The sequence below is a fragment of the Phacochoerus africanus genome, chromosome 15, assembly GCF_016906955.1.
Source record: "Phacochoerus africanus isolate WHEZ1 chromosome 15, ROS_Pafr_v1, whole genome shotgun sequence".
NCBI classification, from domain to species: domain Eukaryota; kingdom Metazoa; phylum Chordata; class Mammalia; order Artiodactyla; family Suidae; genus Phacochoerus; species Phacochoerus africanus.
The window spans coordinates 67,593,175-67,614,092 of NC_062558.1; the positions used below are offsets into that span (position 1 = coordinate 67,593,175).

At 35.4% G+C, this 20,918-nt stretch overlaps 1 protein-coding gene across 7 annotated transcripts in view; it reads right to left on the reverse strand.

Moving 5' to 3' along the window:
- Positions 1 to 20,918, reverse strand: part of JMJD1C (jumonji domain containing 1C) — a 323,117-nt gene that overhangs the window by 83,344 nt on the left and 218,855 nt on the right. For 2 of the 7 annotated variants that reach the window (XM_047762761.1, XM_047762760.1), the window contains exon 1: positions 3,337 to 3,942. The exons of the other annotated variants lie outside the window; for them this stretch is intronic. The gene's annotated coding sequence lies outside the window, so the exon portion shown is untranslated. Of the gene's footprint in view, positions 1 to 3,336; positions 3,943 to 20,918 lie in introns of those variants that run through there. 7 annotated transcript variants of the gene reach the window in all.

Here is a 20,918-nt window from a genome sequence, read left to right on the forward strand (position 1 = left end):
AAACAAAGTAAAACTGGGGCTGGGGGGGACAGAACATGGAGGGAGGATCCAATACATGGTCATTCGATTATTTTAAAGACGACACAACTTTTACATAAAGGAATTTACTCATATCTTGGGGTGGGGGTGGGAGTGAGGGAGGCAAGAAAGGAAGAGGAAGGAGGAAGAAGCAAGAGGAAGAGGATATGTATGCATATATGACTACCGCACTCACTTTTGAAGGAGAAACAGCATGAATAAAAACCAAGTATATTATACCCACAGTGCTATTTTATAACTTAAAAATGTAAACAATATTCTACTAAGTTAAAAACACATAGTGGCTTAACTACAAAAGAATCTAAGTTTGAAAATGAAATAAACAAGCAACTCAGTTTCTAAATTACCTATATCACACAGGGAAATCTTTCTTGCTACAAGCAACTTATGTGACCATTTGGATGCAAACCAAAGCTTTCAGCACAGACAGTAAAAACCCCCAGGAGATCCAAAGCCACTGTATTTCTCGTTCTTTTATTTATGTCTTAAAGAAATCTAACATCTTGCTAATCACAACTAATAAACACTCTTGGGAAAAACTTTTCAAGATCTTTAGTCAGAGTTGCTCTTAAGGAGTTATTTTCTCTAAGAAATTATTTTTAAAGCTTTCACTTCGATTGAGGAGTCACTGAGGAGTGTTTTGAAAAAGATAAAAAACACAGGAGAATAAATAAGCATTTTAAACAGGCCTTATTTCTACACTATCCACACTATGAACTTACATATATCCTTCTATGATACGTGTAACATCAAAAATCTTTCTTACGTCTCCATATATTTTCATTATTTACAATTAGAAAATCTAATCACAATAAGATCCTCCCTCCCGTGTCCTAGTGCTAACTTTTTAAGTACAACATATGTATCAAAAGTATTTTTATTTGAGCAAGAAATTATATTTTCAAAACAGACACTTCCTGATTATTTAGCTATCTCTAGCTACTGTTCCCATGTAAGAATAAATTCCTTGAATTATCATTTCATAAAATGCTATTCCATTTTACCTAACAAGTGACTGTAGTCTATAAGAAATCCAAGAGCATTTATTTCATTTAGACTTTAAAAAGTCTACCAGTATGTGTTAGGTGAAATACGTAACATTTTCATATTATATCTTTGTTTAGTTTTTAGTAAACGAAAGAACACTGGAAACACTTCTCAAGAGAAATTTTAATCCCTGAACTTTATCAAATGCTCCATTTCTTTTTATACAGTACCAAGTAAGGTCAACTTGTGAAGGTTAACAAAAAGGTCCACAAAAGGTATTATCTAAGCACTAAAGATACAATTCAATTAAGTAGAATTTGAAAAAAAAGTAAACCTCTCCAGTCTGAAAGCCTCTTTCTTACGCAAATAATACAGGTGGTTTGCATTTCCTATGAGACCTAGTCATTTTATAATATGAAAAACATTCTTGTGAAGAGAATCTCTCAGAACACTGCTTTTTAAGGTAGGTCAGAGTTCTAAGGGTAAATTTCAACAGGCCAATTTATCATAATTTAAATGACCGAGTTAGGGGAAAAAAGGAGGTTTCGTTTCTAAGCTAAAGTAAAAAGAAATTCTCATTTTAAGATATCTAATTGAAAGTCATTGGTTGAATTTAGCTATCAGAAATGTTAAAAAACTATAAACTACATAATGGTCTATTTCAGATACATGAATACTTATAATCAATCATGTACAAATGGAGGTCAAAACTGTACCATGCTTCTTAAATAGCAAAGAGAGCCACGACTTGTAAATTTTAAAATGTGCAATTATATTTAAAACACAACTATGTCCCCACCGAGTACTGATAAACTTTGAGTACTTGATAAAGAAATGTTTCAATATATATTAAAATAAAAAACCCTAAATATATGTGACTTATTACTTTATGGAAAAAATAAACATGACAACATTTAAAAATAAAAGTTAAAATACATTCTGATTCTTTAAACTAGCAAATCAATGATGTGACCATTATTAATTTTTGTATCCAAGTCAAATATATCCATTTCAGACATTATTAGCTTAAAAATAAAAAAGATATTTAAATAAAAGCAAATGGATTCCACAGCTTTTATGATGAATCTGTAGTAAATATTTCATGGGTCTAGGTGCACTGGAATGTAAAGAAACTAGAACTCATGCATAGCTAAGTAATTCAAGACTAAAGATACACCATTCTATGAGGAACTTCCACAGCCTAAGGGGAAGCTATGAGCTACCATCTGATGAAAGTCACAGCAGAATATGGCCTTAATCACAAAAAGACTATTATTCCAATGCTGAAAAAAAGCCTCTGAAAATCCAGATTAAAATTACTAATTAAAAATTGAATATTCATAGATGGAACAAAACACTTTCTTAATTTTATTAATGGATTGAGTTCTTTCACGGCCCTTCCTGTTAACTGTACTTTATAAATAGTATAAAGCCAAAATAAATACTTAGTTGAGGGCCTGCATTTCTAGTAGGCCTACCACGCTATAGGAAGAATGCTTAGAACAACTGTATCCTGTTTGGGGCTCCATGCTGCACCACATTCCATTCACATGAGGAAGAGGCGAACAGATGAGCCCTCCTCGAAAAAACATTTTTTAAATAAATCAGCTACAGTTCTCAAACAAAACTCAGCTGCTCAAACAAACCATGTTAAAGCTCACCATTTAACATTTAACTGAAAATTCACAGTTTATGTCTGCAGTGTGAGTTTTCTAACAACCTTCGGTTAACATTTAACAATTCCTTTTCCAAGTTAAAAAAAAAAAACAATCAGGCTCATTAACTACAAAAATCTGATACAAATCTCACTAAAGAAAAATACTAAAGCAGAAAACTAGGATACATTTCAGAAGTCAAGGTTTAGTCTAAAAAGAAAAAAAAAAAAAAAACTAGAGTGACTAGAAAGAACAAAGTCCAAATTCCCACCCAAGCAGGTCTATTGAAAAACACGATACTGTTAGAAAACAAGTTGGGGGTGGGGACAAGAATACACCACACACAAAAAGCCTCACAAAACAAATACCCATACTTCCCTTAAAACATTATATTCTAAAATTCTAATCTAAAATATTTCTGCTATAATACTTTAAACAACTGAGTTCTAGTTTTTAATTTAATCGTTACAGTGTTATGAAATTACTACAGACACAATAATCTCTTTCTAAACAAATGAAATAGTTTAAAAGTCTTAAAATAAGAACGCTAAGGCTGGATCTATAAAAGACAGTGACCTTAATTCTAAGGCTGAGAAGCAAAACCAAATGTAAATTAAGACAAAAGAAAAGGGAAGCAGAAAAATACAAACCGTACTTTGTTCTTGAGAATTTTAAAGTATCTTTAAATCTCAGATATCCACGACAAGGCTTTAAAGGTCAAGAAGTATAGCTGACATTTCCATTTTGTTCTTGAGCAGTATTTTTTAATCTAACCTAAACACTTCCTTAAGTCTTCAAAAATCACAGGCAAATGGCTCTCAAATCAAGCATTTCTGAGCTCACTTTCGGCGGCGTCATTGTAGAGTAAGAAAAGCCAAGACCACAGAACGTAGCAGAGGCTGTAACCTAACAAGTCTCCGACAAGCAAATGACGATTTTCTGTCTGCTCTGGCTTGGTCCCGGCAGTGATGAGGATTACAACTCGCTCTTTGTCATCAGCGCGGTAGTGTTAACGACTAAGAAATCCTGCAGCTGAAGCACTACTGCATCCTCCGATCTGGGTCAGGATAATTTCTCTCGAGGTCGCTTACATAACCAGTAAGATACTCCAAATAGAGAGAACAGCCATCCATCAGCTAGAGAAAGCCTTTTCCCACTGTACTCCGTCTGTGTGGAAACACACTGCAGTAGCTTCCAACAGTGCAGACACCCAAATGAGACCGACTACTTGGCTTAGGGCACACTGAGAGAAGGGAAGAGGCGGTGCTCTGTAAACTGTAACTAATCCTCCGTCACAGGTGCTGATGGAGTCACTTCCAGCACGAGTCACATTACTGGTGATTACTCATTTGGCTGCGCCATAGAGACTGGCTCATAATTTTAACAACAGACAAAGACAGACTAGTGGCGAGACTGAGAGCTCAAGTTTACTGTCTCCTTCATAAAGCAAATGCAAATACAAAGTTTTTGCTTTCCAGATTTACCAAGGTGAGAAAGTACAGAAAACAAAGTACGTATCTCTTGAGTTCTCAAAAATAAAGTATAATGTTAAACCATCAAAAATACTTTCAGTGTGCTGCCAAGTATAGAATTTTAGAGTTTAGTCATTTCTCCTTAGAAATATACTTTTTAAAAGGCAGGGAAAAAAGTCTAAAGCATTTTTGGAATAAAAATATAAGTAAAATCAAATGATATAATCAGCAATCTGACACTTTACTCAAAGGAAAAACAAACTGGTAATATTTATTTACTGGCAGATTGAAAAATATTCCTGAAACATTTTCATTCTTTATAAAAACAATCTGGCAGATGTAAACTATTATACAGAGAATGGATAAACAACAAGGTCCTACTGCAGAGCATAGGAAAATATACTCAATATCCTATGATAAACTATAACAAAAAAGAATATTTTAAAATATATATATATAAAACTGAATCATTGTGCTGTGCAGTAGAAATTAACACATTATAAATTGACTATACTTAAATAAAGAAATTTTAACAGACCTATTTACACAGTTCAGTTATAAAAACCTATAAAAGCCACACATGGCTCCCGAGCACCTGAAATATTAGTCTGAATTGAGATATGGGCTGCACGTATAATATACACACTGAACATGAAAAATGAATGTCAGATACCTGCAAGTGTGAGAAAATATTCACATATTTTTGTGAATGGTCTTTTATTATAAATTTGTTCCATTGAAGGGATCTCACTTTCAATAAGTCTAAAAATTCATACTGATTTTTTAATACCACACACATAACCAATTTATCAAACCATGTTAAGAGAAAAACTTTCAATGACCAGCCTCCTGTTCCTTTATATCTATTCCAGAAATATGTTCCATTTCACAGAAAACAAGACATTTTAAATTTAGGCTATTATGGACTTACACTTATAAAAATCTCAACCAATCCTTTTTTGTTTTAAGGATGAAAGAGAGGGGTAATGATTATTCTAAGAATGCTAGTAAAATACAGCTTTAGAACATTGACGGTAGTAAAATACAACTTTAGAATGAGAATTTTTAATAATGAGTCAAGTGACTATTAAATCACATACAGCATACCAAAAATTCATTCATAATTAATAACTTAAGGTACAAATATAAAAACATATATGGTATTAAAAGAATTCAAATTAATAAAAGTTACCAAAAAAACACACTAGATAAATATGACAGCCTTATTCTGAGCCCCAAACAACAAAGCAATAACAAATGCTTCATTACTTATAAATTATCAAATTTTAAATACATGTTACTGGGAATTCCTGTTGTGGTTCAACAGATTAAGAACCCAACAGTGTCTCTGTGAGGATGTGGGTTCAATCCCTGGCCTCACTCAGTGGGTTAAGGATCCTAGAACAGGAACTTCCATGTGCTTCAGGTGTGGCCGTGAAAAGAAAAAACAAATGTATGTCTCACTGTATTTCTACAAGTTATCGTACACTACAAATGAGTTAAATATTTACCAAGATTCATCTTACAATCTCACATAAACTCACATTGACTATATATGTTATTAACTGAAAAACAGTTGTCTTTGTTCCTCAAGCACTATTAGTCCCCTACAGAATCAAAAAGCATAAAGAACTATACTTCGCTAACAAACCAACTGCCACAATACTTACATATTGCTAGTGAAATAGGATTCAATAATTTTTACAAAGTCAAAGTAATTAACATCAATACTGAAAAATAACTTACTTATATTTCACACTACAATAAGGCTGAATTAAAAGTTAGATGTTTCCTGGAGTTCCCTTCCTGGCTCAGCGGTTAAGGAACCCAACCAGGATTCATGAGGCTTTGATCCCTGGCCTCGCTCAGTGGGTTAAGGATCTGGCGTTGCTGTAAGCTGTGGTGTAGGTTGCAGACTCCTATCGGATCCTGAGTTGAAGTGGCTGTGGCGTAGGCCGGCAACTGTAGCTCTAATTCGACCCCTACCTAGCCTGGGAACTTCCATATGTTGCAAGTGTGGTCCTTAAAAAAATTAGATGCTTCTCTATTACTATAAAGAAATACTATATAGTCACTTCTTCCCCGCCCCCCCCACCCAAGGCATGTGGAAGTTCCTAGACCCAGAGACTGAACCCACACCACAGCAGCAGCAGCAACCTGAGCCACTGCAGTGACAATGCCAAATCCTTAACCCAATGAGTCACATAGGAAATCCTATAGTTGATTCTTAATGTAAATAAAGGGTACACAGGTACAACAACCTGAAAACCATAATTTTAAAAAATATTTAAACTAGGCTTGATAATTTTTTTTTTCTTGCTTTTAAGGGCCACACCCACAGCATATAAAAGTTCCCAGGCTAGGGGTTGAATCTGAGCGACAGATGCCAGCCTATACCACATCCACAGCAATGCCAGATCCGAGCCACGTCTTGAAGCACACACCACAGCTCATTGCAATGCTGGATCCTTAACCCACTAAGCAAGGCCAGAGATCAAACCCACAACCTCATGGTTCTTAGTTGGATTCACTTCCACTGATTTACTTCTGCTCCTCCACGATGGGAACTCCCAATTTTTTTCCCCCACCTTTTTTTTTTTTTTTTTAATTTTATGGCCATACCTGTAAGCTTATAGAAGTTCCCAGGCCAGAGACAGAATATGAGCCACAGCTTCAACCTAAGCCACAAGTGTGACAATGCCAGACCCTTGAATTCTCTGTGTCAGTCCAGGATTGAACCCACACCTCCACAGCGACCCCAGCTGCTGCAGTCAGCTTCTTAACCCATTGTGCCACAGAAGGAACTCCTTGAAAAATATTTTTATAAATATGTGAATGTGAATTTGGTCTGATACGTTGGCAAATTTCTAACATAAACAAAAATAGTCAAGTAATAATACAGAGAAACCACTTGGTAGCAAGCATAAGTTGCTCAACTTTTCCATCAAGTCTCCTTTAACTCTTTCCTATTCTTACAGCTTATGTGGGATGATATTAGTTATCACCTTTTAAACAACAAAAAGCACCAATTTGAGGACAGTAGCATTTTAGTCCTTTAAATTGGTTGCTTTTATGGTTTATATCTTGCTTAATGAATTACAGAAGAAAGCTGAAGAGTTGCTTTTTTTTTTCTTTCTTTTTTTTCTGGTTGAGGTGGAGAGCTGGGGTAAAAGGTCTTTTCTGGCAGCTAAACCAAGCTAGAGGAAGGGGAAACTACTCCAGTTACTGCACAGAAATACACATCTCTGACTTCCTTCCTTTTTAGATGGTTTCTAGGTTACAAGCTGAATAAATCAACAGAGGTGAGAAAGTAAACAGAGGCTAAAAGGAAGGCAATATTGTATGGCTATCTGAAGAAAATCTGTTCCTTCCAATAATTGTAGAATAGTGAAACATGAAAATAAGAGTTAAAATTACCATTTTAGTTCCATTTATCTAGTGCCATAAAATAAACAAATCCCTCATCTTTATACAGATGCCTAAAGAAACAAATGGATTTCTCTAAGTATGTAGATTTTACCAAAAAAATTCTAAGTTTCAGTGCCTTAGCATTTTAAGTATTTTTTTTAGACATAAGGATAGGAAGAAAAGAGCAATAATAGTATAGTTAAAAGAGAATTTCAAGTTGATATGGCCTTATTTGAAGGCTGACTAGATTCAGAAAAATTTAATATTCCCTATTGTCCTATAAATCTATGAACATACATACTCAAAAGCACAACTCCCGCATCTTGGTAACACTCAAATGATTAACTTCTTCACATTAATGAATCTATGCAGCTCTTTCAGGCACTGCAAAGGTTGTGTAGCAATTTTGCACCTTCAAGAGTCCCTGAAATTTCAAAAGGATTTCCAGATAATATGGACCTAATCTTGATTTTTAAACTCTCTTCCCTCCCTTAAGCCCGCAGGACATTCAGTCAAGCAATATGTACAGCATGTCTAGAAATAGTATACTTTTCCCTCTTTTCGTCACTATATTCTTGATAATTGCCCCAGTCATAAGAGAAAAAAGAGTGAAAGAGAATGTGTCCGATTTTTACCTTTGCAAATATCGTGTCATATGTGTTTATGACATGTAGTTGACTAGGAAAAAAAAAATCACTGTTGAGAACATAAAAACCCTATGCAAATAGCCTGTGCTGCAATAAGCATTATGGCTGAATTCAGTGTTCTTTTATTTTTTTCTTTCTAGTCTTTCTTAGTACTAATAGAGCACATACTCTAACACTTAAGTAGTTTTATTGGTTTATCCTATCTTAAGATTCTCTTTCAGAATCTCCATGATCACAGAGTCCTTATTCCTCCCAATACTATGATGTTTCACTTAGAGTCATTCCTCATTGTCTTCGAGGGATTGGTTCCAAGGTCCAAGAGCTATCAAAATCCATGAAGGCTCAAGTCCTTCATATAAAATAGCATAATATTTGCATATAACTTATACACATCCTCCCATATACTTTAAATAATCTCTAGATTATTTTTAATACCTAATACAATGTAATACCATGTAAATAGTTGCCTGGTGTAAGGAGGCTCCAAGTTTTGCTTTTGGGAATTTTCTTTCTCTGAAATTTTTAATCCATGGTTGATTGAATCCTCAGATGTGAAACTACAAATAGGTAGGGCTGACTGTACTTTTCTTTCTCTACAACAGGTGTGAGCCATTGAGATAATCAATTTCTCTTTCCACAAATAAGTAATTCCAAATGGTATTTTTAAAATTATATTTACATCTTATTCAAACTTGTATTTTATATTGTTACTAGGACATAGTTGTATTTATATTCAGTCACCACATAAAGCCAACATGAGTATAATTAAATGTTTAATTTTCTTTCCTAAGTCATTCACACTTCTGTTAAAACCACTAAAAATATTATCACTACAGCTTCAGAAGTAGTTAACTCAAAATTCATTAATATAGTGATCATGCTTGATGATTTATTTTTGTTCCCTTGCTCATATTATAATATTCTGAATATTACATATTTTTTCCTTTTAAGCTCTATCAATAATATGTAATGTTTCTATAAATTATTCTATAACTTTAACATAACTTTGATAAAAATAAGATTTGGAAATGTTAAACAAACTAAACTAATGGAAAAGCAAATATAATCAGAAAAGTCTAGAAAGAAAGAAAAGAAAAATCAATGATAGGGAACCAGCCCTAACAGATATTTCAGTACTCTAATTAATACAATAGTATGAAACTGGAGCATAAATAAATAGTAATCAATACACAGTTTAAAAAGCCCCCAAAATAGCATCATGTAATAAGTATAGGAATATAGTGTAAAGATGGATTTTCAAATCAGAGGGGGTAAAATGCGAATGAACAAATTTAATAAAAGAAAACAAGTTGTTAAAAAAATAGAAACATAAATTTAGAGGTTAATGATCTCATTTTTACATGAGAAATGGACATTCAGAGAGATTACGTGACATTTTTTGTCAAAATACTTGTTTGTAGAAGCCCTGGGATAGAAACTGGATTTCCTAATTCATAGCTGAATGAATGATTTTTACATTGTAAGAGAGGGTAAAAGAACTATATTGTTTTCATGCTTGTTGATATGAATGAGGTGGCAAAGAGCAAAGTGTTATGCCATCTGCTGAATAAAACTTTAAACTTTGAACTTAAAATGAAGGAAAATGAAACCAGTCTAGAGGAAAGTACAAAATCATACACTACCAAGGAAAAGAGGTTGAACATATATAAATGTTTATTTTTAAATATGCTTTACTTACATGTCACCTATCAGAAGAAATAAGCAGGATTACAAAAAAAATTCAACATAAAATAGTTTTTTTTTTTTTTTAAGAGCCAAAGGTGCAGCATATGGAAGTTCCCAGGATAGGGGTTGAATCAGAGCTACAGCTGCCAGCCTACATCTCAGCAATAGCAAGGCTGGATATGAGCAGCGGCTATGACCCACATCACAGCTTGCTGCAACACCAGATCTTTAACCCACTGAGTGGAGCCAAGGATTGAACCCGAATCCTGGTGGATACTGGCTGGGCCTGTTTCTGCTGAGCCACAACAGGAACTCCACAAATATGTATATTTGTTACCAAGAATTAAGGTACATACAATTTGTAAGTTGCTCATTTTACTTAGTATTCTTTTCGTGTTATTACACTGACATTATTTAAAACAGCTACCTAATAAATACTTAAGCAAACAAGCATGGAATTTTATTACACATTTTCTCTGTATTGGAAGTTTAGACTATCTTCACTTTTCTACTATCAAAAAATAATATGAAAATCTTGGAGTTCCTGTCGTGGCTCAATGGAAACAATTTGACTAGTATCCATGAGGATTCAGGTTCGATCCCTGGCCTCACTCAGTGGGTTGAGGACCCAGCATTGCTGTGAGCTGTGGTACAGGCTGGCATGGCTATGGCTGTGGCACAGTTCGGTAGCTACAGCTCTGATTCGACCTCTAGCCTGGGAATCTCCATGTGTCGCGTGTGTGGCCATAAAAGGCAAAAAAAAAAAAGGAAAATCTTTATGCTTTAATTAAACAACCAAAATTCCAAGTTTAGATGGGTCCAAATAAATGACATATTAGAATATTAAACTGATGTAAACTCAGAACTATTACTGAAAACCTTTGGAAAAAACCATGACATTATCAACATATTAGAGACAAATATCTATATTAATATTTATAAGGGGGGAAAGGGGCAATTTAGATAAAAACTACATGCTAGTAAATTTGAACGAAAGAAAACTCCAAGATGGATAATGAGAATCATGAAAACACAAAGAAAACCAAGATTACTAAGAGCTAAATTCTTTGAGAGTAATTTGTCTTTTAATAAAAACAAACATTACTTTTATCAAAAAAACCTGCAATGGGAACTCTAATAGTACTGTTTTTAACCTATAACATGCTATCCCTTCATCTTTGGTCTTACACACTGTTACCTGAAGGCTGTATTTATTTGCAAATTAACAAATAACTGGAGTTCCCTTCATGGCTCAGTGGTTAACGAATCCGACTAGGAACCATGAGGTTGTGGGTTCGATCCCTGGCTTTGCTCAGTGGGTTAAGGATCCGGCGTTGCCGTGGCTCTGGCGTAGGCTGGTGGCTACAGCTCTGATGCAACCCCTAGCCTGGGAACCTCCACATGCTGCAGAAGCAGCCCAAGAAATGACAAAAAGACAGAAACAAAAACAAAAACAAAAACGAGTAATTGAATAATTCAAAAACACATCTTACAAAAAATGCAACTAAGCCCTAGAATTTAAAATGATAAAGAAAAACTGGAAAAAGCATTATCCTTAAGTTTAATAATGAAAAGGTTAGGTTGTATTTTTAGGTTAAAAAATCAACTACATAGGCAGAATGTAAGGGAGATCTAGCTTCCTAGAAATTCATGTGAAAGAATTCTGGAGGATTTCAAGACACTACCCAATAGAAGCTATGTATTTTTTAAAAAGAGAGCACAGAGTGGTTGTGAATCAGATTTTGACACAAAGTACCCAGATGAAAGGAAGTATTACTTTAGATTTTTGCATTGGTCATACCATCTTTGAATATTTTATTTAATTGGGACATCGTAACAGAAGAGGAACAATTACATACTAAGATGTGTCAACAATCAAAAATCATAGCTTATTAGGATCATTTGAAGGAATGGATAATGTCTTGCCTGGAGAAAAGGAGAACAAACAATAATTAATTATGTACAATTATTTAAAGGGTTGCATTATCTGAAAAGGAAGATGCTTGTAAGTAAAATTTCCAGAAGACCAATTCTACTCCAGCATAAAAAACATACAAAAAAAAATTTTTTTTTTATTTGGTATTTTTAGGGCCACACCTGTGGCATATGGAGGTCCCCAGGCTAGGGGTCAAATAAGAGCTATAGCTGCTGGCCTACACCACAGCCACAGCAATGCCAGATCCGATCCACATCTGCGACCTACACCAGCTCATGTCAACATCAGATCCTTAACCCACTGAGTGAGGCCAGGGATTAAATCCACATCCTCATGGATCCTAACCAGGCTCGCTAACCACTGAGCCATGACAGGAACTCCTTTAGAGCCACACTGTGGCATATGGAGGTTCCCAGGCTATGGAGTCAAATTGGAGCTGCAGCTGCCAGCCACAGCCACAGCAATTTGGGATCCTCAACTCACCAAGCTGAGGCTAGGGACTGAACCCACATCCTCATGGACACTAGTTGGGTTAGTTACTGCTGAGCCACAACACGAACTCCCAAATGTTTATTTTATTCTGTTTTTTTCTTTTTCTTTTTTGTCTTTTGGCCTTTTCTAGGGCCACTTCCCGAGGCATATCGAGGTTCCCAGGCTAGGGGTCTAACTGAAGCTGTAGCCACCAGCCTACACCAAAGCCATAGCAACGCAGGATCTGAGCCACGTCTGAGACCTACACCACAGTTCACAGCAACACTGGATCCTCAATCCACTGAGTGAGGCCAGGGATCGAACCTGCCACCTCATGGTTCCTAGTCAGACTTGTTAACCACTGCACCATGATGGGAACTCCAGAACTCCCAAATGTTTAATAATTAAACATTATCAGACCAAAGCAGACTTACTCATGAAGTAGTGAGCTTTAAATAACTAGAAGCAATCAAGAATAATCTATATGAAAACTACTTTGATAAGACTATTACTGAAAGATGCCATTTCTAGCTTTCGCAAGGGGTTGTTTATAAAATATTAAAGATTCTTTCTAAGATGGTCATACTGTATTCTTTTAGCAACATAATATTTAAGAGCAAAGATAAGCAAAATTAAACTTTTCATAAACACTGCTACTACTTTTGTACATATGAAACATAAAAGAGTACTGCTGAATGTTCATGTATTATTCACATAAAGTGGAAGAATTAAAAGTAAAAATTTCAGAATTTTAGAATAAATTAAACAAGGCTTGTTCTGCTTGGCAGAAATAAAACTACATGGGAATCTTTTGTGGCACAGAATTTCTGTAATCCACAAATCCTTTTATCTCTTATGATGAAAAAGTAAATGTAATTTTGTAAGAAAAAAAAATACTGCAAAATTAAATCAACCCAACAACAAATGCAAAGCATGTGTTAAAATGCTAATAATAATCACAAAATCACAGCGGAAATTCAAAGTTAAGACTAAATAAAATATTAAAAAAAAGATGTATTTTCCAATTTATCTTAATCATTTCACCGCTTGTGCTTCTGGAAACTTGAATAGGACATCTATTTCTTTATTGGTTTTGTTCATTTTTCTCTGGCAAACATCTGCTACTTGTGCAGCACAAGTCAACAAGCCTCTACCATTATTTCCTCATTATCTCCTAATTTGTCAAAAACTCTGATGATGTCAGCAACAGTCTGGAAGCTAAATTTTTCAACAACAAGGGAGATTCACTATTTCCATTAAGTATAATATAGTAGCTATTTTGGTTACTTTAAAAATACATTTTAGATGATAATGACAACATACGCTAAGTAGCATTTAGATTCAAAGTATCATATGATAATACCAAATTTAATCAAAAGTTTCAATCATATTTTTACGCCAACATTTGACAGCCTGAAATATCTGAGTACTAACTACAACGCCAAGTAAAAAAGACTGCAATGGAAAAGGAAATTTTTATATAAAGACTTTAGCAATGAAGTGTTTTCTTTGAATTACTAACAAATCACGATTCATTTAAAATGAACTTTCCTTCCCTTCTAATATAAGACAAGTTATACTGAAAAAAACAATAATAAAAAAATAATAACAGAGAATATAAATATCTATAACCTAATTTCAGGTCAATAACCATTAATATAACTGCTATACTTCCTTTAAACAAAGTCCCTCCCCTCTAACCTCTAAAGCTGTTTTCTTAATTTAGGTCAGTTCTTGTTTCACTGAGGATATCTCCCTCTGAAGAGATGAGGCAACAAAAGTCCCAAGGCTAAGTGAGAAGGGAAAAAGCTAAGGCCCATTAGTGATGCCCAGAAGCCTTGCTTAAGATTATCTCTGTAGAGAGAGAAAAGTTTCACAATTAGATGCTTCATGGATAATAAAGATTCCTTACAAGACCTTAGTTTCCTTCAAAGTTTCAGACAGTCTGCAAGCAGTTTGGGCAAATAAACTTCTTTGGGACTCCTGTGGATTTAGTAGTGTTTTATAGCTTTTGAAACAGTTTTTTTTTTAAGGATCTAAAAGCTTCCCTGCATTAAAAACTTGACCACTGTTTTTAGGAGTTTTTAAAGAAGAACAAGTTTTCCTAATTTCAGGAATCCTTAGAATCATCTTTCTTGCTTCTAGACACATTTAGGTCAAACTACATTTTATTCTTTAACTCTGAGCTGTATTTGACTCGGGCTTAGATAACATGAGCATACTTAAAAAGTAACATTACTTAATTAAAAAATTTAAATGGTCATGGAACCATGAATTTTTCTACTCTGATAGGAAGAAATGCTACGTAAAGAAGCAATTGCTAAAATGCAACAAACTAGTAAATATAACACAAAAGAAGCAGACTCATGTATAACGAGAACTATAGGTTACAAGTGGGGAGAAGGAAGGAGGGAGGGACAGAATAGGGGCTAGGGACTAAGAGGTACAAACAATTATTTATAAAATGAGCTATAAAGATATATTGTACAATGTAGTGAATAGAGTAGATAATTTATAACACCTATAAATGGAAGATAATCTTTAAAACTGAGTCACTATATTGAACATCTATAATCTATAATATTATATATCAACTATACTTAAGCAAAAAAAAATTTTTTAAAGAAATAATTGCTTATGAAGCACGTTTATCACAAATCCCTGTGTACTTTCCACTGCCACTTGCTCTACCAAAGAGGAGGAAGCTTTCTTTACCATTCTCCTACAGTAGTGAACTAGACTGAGCTTTGCTATGCTTCATTATGTGTATTATTATATTAACTGGTGAAGAATCCTGAAACGTATACTTTATTTCCAGAGCTTGATGCTCAAGGCATAAGACAAGTCCTAAAACAGTGGCTGGTTTTCAAAGGGTATCCCCTGTCCAATGGTATCAACAATATCAAGGAACTAGTTTAAAATGCAAATTCTGAGGCTCCACTCCTACTAGAATCAGAATTTCTGGGGGTGGGGCCTAGCAATGTGGGGTTTTAACTAGTTCTTGGGTAATTCTGAAGCACTCTAAAGTTTGAGAATCAGTGGCTTACAGCAATATCCTCAGAACCTGCTTGGGGTGAGTATACTCTCAAGAGTCTAATAAAAGCTAGAGCTCCCCAGAAACATAACAAAATTTTGCACCACAATTTCAGGGTTTCCAAGATCTGGAGAATCTTCTAAGAACATACATTTCTAAGCTTTAATCCTGATTATCTACTGCATCAAAAACTCTGAGGATGGGCACTTTATTGTAAACATTTTTAAAACTTCTTTAAAATCTTTTCCCCACTGCCTCAAGATCTCCACAAACAGGCTGCAAGCATGCTGCACAGGTTACCAGGTGCATCAGGTTGATAAGGCTGACCTTATCTGTAATAAGCTCCCTTTCTTGCCCTTCCCTGACCATGACCTATTAACATTAAAATGCACCAATGAAATTTTCTTGGCTCCTTTTCATGTGTAATCCAATCTGATTCCCCAAGAAAGGCACTAGCCCTACAGATCCTTGTGCTCCCTCTTGGTTCCCCATCTGCTTGGTTGAGCCCACTCCCTTGCTACATACAGTGACTTTATTCCTCCAGGACCTGTGAGTATAATAAACTTTGTTTGCACGTCCCTCTTCTATGTCTCCTCTTTTATTTATTTGGCCACACCTGAAGCATAAGGAAATTCCTAGGCCAGGGATCTAATCTGAGCCTCGGCTGTGGCCTACACACAGCCGTGGTAATGCTGGATCCTTAACCCTCTGCACCACAGTAGAAACTCCTATGTCTCCTCTTGTGGCTGTTATCTCACTGACCATCAAATAAAAGAACACAGAATGAGCCTAGGAATCCTTAGTTTTAACATTCTATTGGAATTAAATATAATGTTCACTCAGCTTTGGGAACCATTGCTTCAGGGATCCATGAATCTTGGTTGAGAACACCTGGCCTAGACTGATCATATCTCAGGACAGAGTGCCCAATTCAGGTCTTAGGCATTCTTTTGACAGATCTGTCTCCATGTCACTTTGTTAACTCAACCTCCTACTCTCTCAGGAAGCAAAGGATCTTTAAATAGCTTACCAATAGCTTACAGTGGAAAGCTACTCACTCTCAATGTGAAGGTATGAGAATCATGTAGAGATCAATTTCACACACTAGGTTTTCAAATTCAAATAACCTAGGGCTACTGGAGGATAAGTTTTTTCATATTATGCACAGAGATACCTATTTAAGATGCCTTGGATTCCTAAAAATAACAGGCAGTTAAAGCAGCCTCATAAAATGGCAATGCTGCCTTTCTAGATTAAATGAAAAGAGAGAAAGGAGCCTAAATAGCAAACAATGTAACCACAAAGGTAGTTTCCTCTTGATGCTTAAAAAAGATGAGGATTACCAACACTGTTGTTCCCTACTTTCCACTTAGTAGGAGGAGCACAGAGGAACTGAGTTTCTCAAGAGAAGATATGTGGTTAATCATTCAACAAAAAATACTTTCAAGCTGACTAAAATTGCCCATGAAGCAGTAAAATAATTTCCCAGGTCACAGTAACTATGAGCCAAGAATAAATTGGCCTAAGATTGTGACCCACGGAAGTGAAGGCCCCAAATTACATCACAGACTTCTATCACAGATTATCATAGATTTCTATAAATTGTTGCAACTGGTAGGGGTAGGGATGGATGGGGTGAGGGAATATGGGGGACACAAAGGTTGAGTGACCTATCCTGCCAACTTAAAAGTATATATGAAGTTATAATTTAAGGTGCTCAATTAAAAAGTGTATTAAAGTTACTCATTTTGAAATATAAAGCATAAAACATTTACTAATAGTGAATCAAGATCAAATCACATGCTTTAGTAATGACAAGTTCATGACCACTAATTATTCATTTAGTTAGCAAACGTTTATGCAGAACCTGCAATATGCTTACTATCTACTATGCATATTATAAACATAAAGAATTATCATTGTTTTTTTTCCCCTGGCATCTTATCTAGATAATAAAGGTACTAACTTCCCTTATATATAATGAAATTTAAAAAGAGTAAATGTTAAATCCCCAGTTTAGGTTCCAAAAAGCTACTGCTTAAGTATGGTGCAACACACACTCCCACTCCATCCCTCAGAGGCATACATTAGTATAGAATGTGGTAAAACCTGCTTGGCAGCTTTTGATGCAAAAAAAAAAAAAGGATTAGATGTTTTATTCATTCTACAAATATTCGCTGCAATATCTACAATATGTTCAACATTGTCCCAACGATTTTGGATGATGCAAAGATGAAGCTAAACAGAAACTCTGTATGAGGCAAGTATATATATATATATATATATATATACTGTGATATGAATGCTAAAAGTGCTGTTATAGAGTATTTCAAATATTGAATGACAGTCCCAAAGATTGAGATATTTCAAATGAAAATTAAAGGACCCTATTCAGAATGACAAAGACATTAAAATAGAAACAAAATAGGTGACATGGCTAACAAAGGTCTAAGATCAGGTCATATTAGGACTGCTTAAGCCACTGGGACTGTTTAGCCTAAGGTCTTTATTATACTTTAATAGGGAAAGCTTGACCTATTTTTTTCTAAAGCAGAGGATCTCAACCTGAGTGGGAAAAAAAAAAAAAAAAAAGCCTTCAAGGAGTCCAGAAAGTCCTTAAGATTATTTGTCCAAAAATTTATGAATATGAGCACTTTCCTCCCCCCCCTGGAAAAAGGGTTATTGATAGCTTCTATCAGATCTTCAAAGGAGTCCTTGTCCCAAAAGATTTAGGGAACAGTGCCTACAAGATCAACTAGGTTACTGCATGGAAGTTATGTATAACTAGATTTTGGTTCCATGTTAGGGAAAGCTTTCTAACAATATAACCTATGCAGCAATAGGATGAGTGATTTCATGAAGTAGTAATACCTCAGAAAAAAGGCACTCATTCATACAGCGGATATACATTTATACAGGATACTATTATATGAGAAGGTGCACAACACTCTGAAATCTGTCAGAAATTTGATTTAGAAAGATTATTTGTTTTGAATTTCATTTTTATTTTTTGGCTACTCTTGCGGCATATGGAAGTTTCTAGGCCAGGGATGGAATCTGAGCCACAGCTGAAGCAATGCTAAATTCTGAACCCACTGTGCCAGAAGGGGATCGAACCTGTGCTGATGGAGAGAAAACACTAGATCGTTAACCTGCTGAGCCACAGCAGGAACTCGTCTTGAAATTTTAAATCGTATTTAAGAACAGCAAGAATTTTCAATGTTTGTCACTGTTACATCAATGTTTGTCACTGTTACATAAGAATTTTATCTATGGGTAGGACCTATACGGCAAAATAAATAGCTAAAAATGTGTGCTGCTTGTAGTTCTGGATTAACACCTAATTCTGTTCTAGGTAACAAGAAAATAAATGGGATGGAGGAACTCCTAACATATGATTAGCAAAGAGTACAAGCATTCTGTGTGGTACATTAAACATAAAGAGATAAAAAGTTAATACAAAGAAAAATGGAAATACCAAGTGATCTAATCTATTCATTAACCTCAGATGTCACCTACATATTGATAGCTATGTCACCCCTAAAAATGAGCATTCATTAGTGACACTCATTATAGCCTTATGTGTTTTTTGACAAAAATGTAATAGATGAAAAGAAGACCTGCTCAGCTAGTCTTTGGGAAATCATAATTGCTCCCAAGCTTATATACTCCTGAAAAAGTAGCCATGTGTTCATTCTACCCAGCTCATTCCCTCCACTGAGTTCCCTGGCTCCCTTGCAAAACTGGTCCTTATAGTTATGTTATCAGTGGGGAAGGCTGTGTGGCACAGATAGACAAAAGAGCTTTGTAAGACTCAGAAGTGTCATGGTCCTTTCATCCTAATTGCACCATATGCTCAGTGTCTTAGTCAATCTACTCTCCATTTTTAAATTGATATTCTTTGTTTCTTTCTTTCTTTTTTTTTTTGTCTTTCTAGGGCCACACCTGCAGCATATGGAGGTTCCCAGGCTAGGGGTCTAATCAGAGCTGTAGCCGCTGATCTATACCACAGCCACAGCAACAAGGGATCTGAGCCTCGTCTGCCACCTACACCACAGCTCACGGCAATGCCAGATCCTTAACCAACTGAGCAAGGCCAGGGATGGAACCTGCATCCTCATGGATGCTAGTCATATTTGTTTCTGTTGAGCCACGATGGGAACTCCAGATACTATTTCTTACAGTAATCGTAGAATCACAGGAAAACTGAAAAATTCAGAGTTCCCATATAGCCCCTACTCGCACACATGCAGAGCCTCCCCTATTATGAGCATTCTGAAACAGTGATACATTTGTTATAATCAATGAAGGTCCAAGGTTTACATTAGGGTTCAATCCTGGTGTACATTTTATGGGTCTGGACAAATGCATGACACGTAACCAGCAATATAGTATCACACAGAAAAGTTTCATGGCCCTAAAAATTCTTTGTGCTCTGCATATTGATCCCTCCTCCCTCATGTTTTTACTGTCTCTATTTTTATCTATTCCAGAATGTCATTTAGTTGGAATTCTACAGTGTGTGGCCTTTTTAGATTGTATTCTTTCACTTTGTAATATGCATTTAAAATTCCTCCATGTCTTTCTACGGCTTCATAGCTCATTTTTCTCCAGTGATGAATAATATTCCATTGTCTGGCTCTGCCCATTTATTTACCCATTTACCCACTGAAGGACATCTTGGTTGTTTCCAAAGCTTCTATAAACATTCATGCGCAGGTTTCTATATGACCATGTTTTCACCTCATTTGTAAAACACCAGGGAGCATGATTACTGGATTGCATTATAAGAGCATATTCAGTTATAAGAAACTGCCAAATTATATTCCGAAATGGCTATATCACTGTGTATTTCCCATCAGCAATGAAGGAGAGTTTCTATTGCCCCACATCCTTGTCACCATTTTGTGTTATTAAGTATTTTGGATTTTATCCTTTCTAATAGGTGTGTAGTAGTATTTCCTTGATTAAATTTGCAGTTCTCTAATAGCATCTGATATAGAACATTTTTTCACATGCATATTTGCCATCTTTAAATCTTCTTTGGTAAGCTGTCTTTTGCCTGTTTTTTTAAACTAGTTGTATGAATTGTTATTGTTGAGTTTTGGGAGTTCTCTGCATATTTTGGACAAGAGTTGAAAACTGTGTCCCCCTAAAACTGAGTTCCCTGGTTGAGTTTATGATTAACATCTTTTTCTATCCAAAACTTTATTGGCTTTCTTGCTCCATACCTGTTCCCCTCAGGACTGAGGAGTACTAAAGAAAAGCAGAGACTGCAATAGAGCAAGACCCTGTGGGGCCCTCCTGTGTACAAAAGCCTTTCTGTGTTTCCTTTCTTGTCTGTAGAAAAGTACTTTAGTCTCCTAGGTCTTCCTGAGTTCCAAAGAATAGATTAAAGCAGTTGCTAATTAGGAAAGTGAAGGAATGCAGAAATAAAGGAAAACAGTCAAGAAATAATAGTTCAGAAATATGAGAGTCTTTGTTCCCCTCAAATGATACACACACTCACACACACACATCCATCCATCCATCCATCCATTCATTCAATGCAAATCTTTGAGTTGTTCTGCAGGAACTAAGATC